Consider the following 6,196-nt stretch of genomic DNA (forward strand, 5'->3'; position numbering starts at 1 on the left):
CGGGAGTTGTAGTGCGGGGAGAGAGCGGGGAGCGCGGCGCGGGGCGCCCGCCGCGCGGCACGACGGGAGTTGTAGTGCGGGGAGAGAGCGGGGAGCGCGGCGCGGGGCGCCCGCCGCGCGGCACGACGGGAGTTGTAGTGCGGGGAGAGAGCGGGGAGCGCGGCGCGGGGCGCCCGCCGCGCGGCACGATGGGAGTTGTAGTGCGGGGACAGCGCGGGGAATGGGGAATGGGAATGGGGAATGGGGAACGGGGAAGTGGGATGGGGAACGGGGGAACTGGGATGGGGAATGGGGAATAGGATGGGATGAGGAATGGGGATGGGGATGGGGATGGGGATGGGGATGGGAATGGGAATGGAAATGGGATGGGGAATGGGAATGGGGAATGGGAGAACTGGGATGGGGAATGGGGATGGGGAATTGGGAATGGGGGAATGGGGAATTGGGAATGGGGAATGGGGATGGGGAATGGGGAATGGGGATGGGGAATGGGAATGGGGAATGGGGAATGGGGAATGGGGAATGGGGATGGGGAATGGGGAATGGGGAATGGGGATGGGGAATGGGGATGGGGAATGGGGGAACTGGGATGGGGAATGGGGAATGGGGAATGGGGAATGGGGAATGGGGAATGGGGATGGGGAATGGGAATGGGGAATGGGGGAACTGGGATGGGGAATGGGAATGGGGAATGGGAATGGGGAATGGGAATGGGGAATGGGGGAACTGGGATGGGGAATGGGAATGGGAATGGAAATGGGAATGGAAATGGGAATGGGGAATGGGGATGGGGAATGGGGGAACTGGGATGGGGAACGGGGAATTGGAATGGGGAATGGGGAAACTGGGATGGGGAATGGGGAAACTGGGATGGGGAACAGGGAATGGGGAAACTGGGATGGGGAATGGGGATGGGGAATTGGGAATGGGGGAATGGGGAATGGGGATGGGGATGGGGATGGGGATGGGGATGGGGAATGGGGGAACTGGGATGGGGAATGGGCAATGGGGATGGGGAACTGGGATGGGGAATGGGGAATGGGGATGGAATGGGGAATGCGGAATGGGGATGGAATGGGGAATGGGATGGGGAATGTGGGACTGGGATGGGGAATGGGGAACTGGGATGGGGTCTGAGGGTTACTGGGAGCACTGGGATGGGGTGCAGGGCTTACTGGGAGCACTGGGATGGGGTCTGAGGGTTACTGGGAGCACTGGGATGGGGTGCAGGGCTTACTGGGAGCACTGGGATGGGGTCTGAGGGTTACTGGGAGCACTGGGATGGGGTCTGAGGGTTACTGGGAGCACTGGGATGGGGTGCAGGGGTTACTCCTACTTCAGGGAGAGCTGTTCCTCCAAGCAGAAATCCCATTTTTACATTATTCCTTCATTTTTACATTATTTTTAGGAAATTTAATTTTTTTAGCTGGGAAAAAAATTAAAATTCTATCACTTCTATTCTGCATTGACTTCACTTCTGACCATAAAAATCCACCCTGTCCTTGCTCCCTGCTGGGATGGAAAAATCCATGTTTTTCTCCCAAAAATTACCAATCTGGGAGAAAATATCAATTTTGGAGGAAATACCAATTTGCCCCTGCAGGAGGATAAAATTCCATAAATCCATTCTGGTTTGAAATGACAGAGCTGGAAAATCCATGGCAATAATTCCATAAAAACTGCAATTGTTCCATCCTGGGAGGATTTTTCCAGGTTCAAAAAAAAAAAAAAAAAAGATATTTTTCCCAAAGAATTTATGGCTGCTCCATGCCTGGAATTGCTGGATGGGGGCTTGGAGGAATTTGGGATAGTGAAGTGTCCCTGCCAATGGAATTGGAGGAATTTTAGGTGCTTTCCCACCCAAAAAATTCCATGATTCCAAGATTTTTGCCAGGATCAAACCTTTTGGAGAGAGCTCGTATCTGCTGGCTCCAGCTGTACCTGGTAAAAAGAGCGATAATCAATGTCAATAATTAACATTTCAGCTCAATATTTAAAAAATCTTCAGGTTTATATTGCAAATTTATCGGCTAAGCAGCACCAGGAATTATTTTTTGAAGAGTGAAGCGACGAAATGAATAATTTTTGTGAAAAATAAGAGGGTGGGGAATGGCAGAGACTTGAAAAAAATGAGAATTTTCTGCCTTCCTTGCCACCTTTGAGTCATTTCCTGAGGATTCTCTGTGGTTTAACAGTTGCACCATTAAATTCAAATAAACTGGGTTTTACTTCAAGCCTTTTGTCAGGGCTGGTTTAACTTTAGGTCTGACTTTAAAAAGCCACCAGGACTATTTGAAATGTTTGACATCACCACCCCAGCAGCACCGTGGGTTCCAGAGGCGCAAAACGCCAAAATTGCTCAAAAAGAAAACCAAAACCAAGAATAAATCAAAGCAAAAAGCAAAAATCTTAACTGGGTCGGGAGCACTGCATGAAAAGCCCACGAAAAAGCATCAAAAATTCTCTTTCCTGGGGTATTTTTGATGGTTTTCACCTTTTTTTTTTGGGACAGGCGTGACAAAATTAAAAGGGAAATAAAATAAATGCCATTTCATGGGGTATTTTTGATGATTTTCAGCATTTTTTTGGACAGAAGTGACAAAATTAAAGGAGAAATAAAATAAAATTGGGCAAAATTTGCTGTGAGATCCTAAGAGATTAAAGGAGTTTTTCTTGAGTGAAGAACGGGGCAAGGGGGTGACACCTTGCTGTGGAATAAAGTAAAAATTTGGGTTTAAAAGTCCAGATTTTGCTTTTTTTTTTTCCCTTTTTATTTTCTGTTCTTTTTTTTGTTTTGTTTTGTTTTGTTGGTTTTTTTGGGTTTTTTTGGGGTTTTTTTGTTTTGTTTTTGTTTTGTTTTGTTTAGTTGGTTTTTTTGGGGTTTTTTGGGGGTTTTTTGTTTTGTTTTTGTTTTGTTGGGTTTTTTGTTGGGGTTTTTTTTTTTTTTTTTTTTTTTTTTGTTTTGTTTTGTTTTGATTTGTTTTGGTTTGGTTTTTTGGTTTTGGTTTTGTTTTTGTTTTTTGGTTTGCCACCCCTTTAGAGAAAACAGAGCAGAAATGGAGGGGGCAGCAAATTTCTGCCCACTCGAGCTGAAACCCGTGGATTTTTTCGGAGAAAATCGGAAAAATCGCTGCCTTGTTGTCAACATGGGCTTGAAAAATTAATGGAAAAGACAGGTCCCTTCCCACCCAAACGATCATAAGGAAATAGGAGAAAACTCAGCATTTCCATGATGAGCAAGCCAGAGAAATGCAGCTTTTCCATGAATTTCTGGGATTGACCCAAAAGGATCCTCTCTGCTGTTTGCAGGTTGTGTTCTCCCCCGGACTGCCCCACAAAGTCAATAATAAATAGAATTATTTGCTTTACCCTGATGTCACCAGGAGCTGCTGCTCTCACCTCCCGCTTGAGTCATTGCGCTGCCACTCTTCACGGAGCCGAATAATTCGATTTTTTTATTCTGAATAAAAATAAAACGCCAAACGGTTTCTTTAAAATCACATCGAAGCGCACCAGAAAACTTTGTGAGTCAAGAAGCCAAAATAAATCCACGCCAGGAACCGGGTCCCCACCACGGTGACATCATGGGCTTGGCTTGTCACCACCCAAAAAAATCACGAGGCACCAAAAAGAGAAACTTTTCCCCACCAGGAGTAGCTCCCAAGACTGAATTACTTGGATTTCTTTGGGCACAGGGCTGGGGGTTTTCCCCTCTTAAAGGGCAGCCAGGAAGGAATTTCTGTCTCAGCAAGAATTCCAGGTTTTTATCCGCCAGAAGGAGCTAGAAAAATCCCATGGATCTGGCAAATTTGCTGTGATAAACGCTAGAAAGAAATAATAATATGTTAATAATAATAAATAATTAAGCCTAAAAATGGTCATCGGCAAATTTGCTGTGATAAACGCTAGAAATAAATAATAATATGCTGATAATAATAAATAATTAAGCCTAAAAATGGTCATCGGCAAATTTGCTGTGATAAACGCTAGAAATAAATAATAATATGCTGATAATAATAAATAATTAAGCCTAAAAATGGTCATCGGCATCATCAATTTGCTGTGATAAATGCTATAAATAAATAAGAATACATAAATAATAATTTATAATTAAGCCTAAAAATGGTCATCAGCATCATCAATTGCTGCAATAAATGCTATAAATAAATAATAATATGTTAATAATAATAAATAGTTAAGCCAAAAAATGGTCATCAGCAAATTTGCTGCGATAAATGCTATAAATAAATAATAATATGCTAATAATAATAAATAGTTAAGCCTAAAAATGGTCATCGGCAAATTTGCTGCGATAAATGCTATAAATAAAAAATAATATGTTAATAATAATAAATAATTAAGCCAAAAAATGGTCATCGGCATCATCAATTTGCTGTGATAAATGCTATAAAGAAATAAGAATACATAAATAATAATATATAATTAAGCCTAAAAATGGTCATCGGCATCATCAATTTGCTGCGATAAATGCTATAAATAAATAATAATATGCTAATAATAGTAAATAATTAAGCCTAAAAATGGTCATTGGCATTATCAATTTGCTGCGATAAATGCTATAAATGAAGAATAATAATACATAAATAATAATTAAAAACAAATATTATAAATGCTATAAAAACTGCTATAAATCATGCCCTATCCCCCTGAAAAAAATCACTTTTTCTCCCCCCTGACTTTATTTTTTTCACCGGGCAGCAGCACTTTGCACTTTGCTGCTGCCATAGCAAATTCTTAGGGTGGGTGAAGTATCCATAGGGGCACCTTCCTGACTTATTTGGCTAATAAGTGACTCATAAATGAGTCGGCCCATTGCTGTTCCTTCTGTTTTAATTTGTTTCCCAATCTTTCCTGCAAAGATCAGCAGAGCCAAAGCAGAGCCGGGGCGCTGAGCGTGGAGACACCTCAGAGCAAGGATCGGGAATGAACCCCTCCGTAAATTTATCCCGGATTCAGCACCGCGGATCCCGGAATGCCAGGTGGAATCCTCTCCAAAACTCCTCGCCCAGCCAAGCGCAGCCTGTGCCCCGAGGTCAGGACGGGGTTGCTCCTAAATCCTCTCGTGTGAGAGTCCGGATTTCCCTGTTCCCTGCTTCGACCGATCGCAACGCTCGCTCTTGGATGTGGTTTTGGTGTTCCTGCCGAGCCTGGTGAAGACAAAAAATGATCATCGGCTTCTTCTGCTCCATGTCGGGTTCAACACTGGGGTGAGGCAACTCAGAACTGTCAGGAGGGACTTTAAAGAGCCCCTTCCTTGATCCCCTCAGGGCCTTCCCCCATCATTTTTTATCCGTTCTGGCCCACTGTTTCTCATTTTGGATCTTCCCCCAGTCCCCTTCCTCTCATTCCTTGTCTATAATTCCTTGTTTCCTGTTCTTTCTTTCCCTCACCCCGCACATCATTCCTTAAATCCCTTCCTTCACCTCACTCCTTACCCCTCAGAGCCTTCCCCCAATCCCCCAAAATCCCTGATCCCCTCAGTTTCTCATTTTGTCTCTTCCCTCAGGGCCTTCCCCCATTATTTTTTATCCGTTCTGGCCCACTGTTTCTCATTTTGGATCTTCCTCCAGTCCCCTTCCTCTCATTCCTTGTTTATAATTCCTTGTTTCCTGTTCTTTCTTTCCCTCACCCCGCACATCATTCCTTAAATCCCTTCCTTCACCTCACTCCTTACCCCTCAGAGCCTTCCCCCAGTCCCCCAAAATTCCTGATCCCCTCAGTTTCTCATTTTGTCTCTTCCCTCAGGGCCTTCCCGCATTATTTTTTATCCGTTCTGGCCCAGTGCTTTTCCTGTTTATCAATTTGGATCTTCCCTCAGTCCCCTTCCTCTCATTCCTTGTCTATAATTCCTTGTTTCCTGTTCTTTCTTTCCCTCATCCTGCACATCATTCCTTAAATCCCTTCTTTCACCTCACTCCTTACCCCTCAGAGCCTTCCCCCAGTCCCCCAAAATTCCTGATCCCCTCAGTTTCTCATTTTGTCTCTTCCCTCAGGACCTTCCCCATAATTTTTTATCCGTTCTGGCCCAGTGCTTTTCCTGTTTATCAATTTGGATCTTCCCTCAGTCCCCTTCTTCTCGTTCCTTGTTTATAATTCCTTGTTTCCTGTTCTTTCTTTCCCTCATCCTGCACATCATTCCTTAAATCCCTTCCTTCACCTCACTCCTTACCCCTCA

Source organism: Lonchura striata, chromosome 5 (assembly GCF_046129695.1).
Source record: "Lonchura striata isolate bLonStr1 chromosome 5, bLonStr1.mat, whole genome shotgun sequence".
In the NCBI taxonomy this organism is placed as follows: domain Eukaryota; kingdom Metazoa; phylum Chordata; class Aves; order Passeriformes; family Estrildidae; genus Lonchura; species Lonchura striata.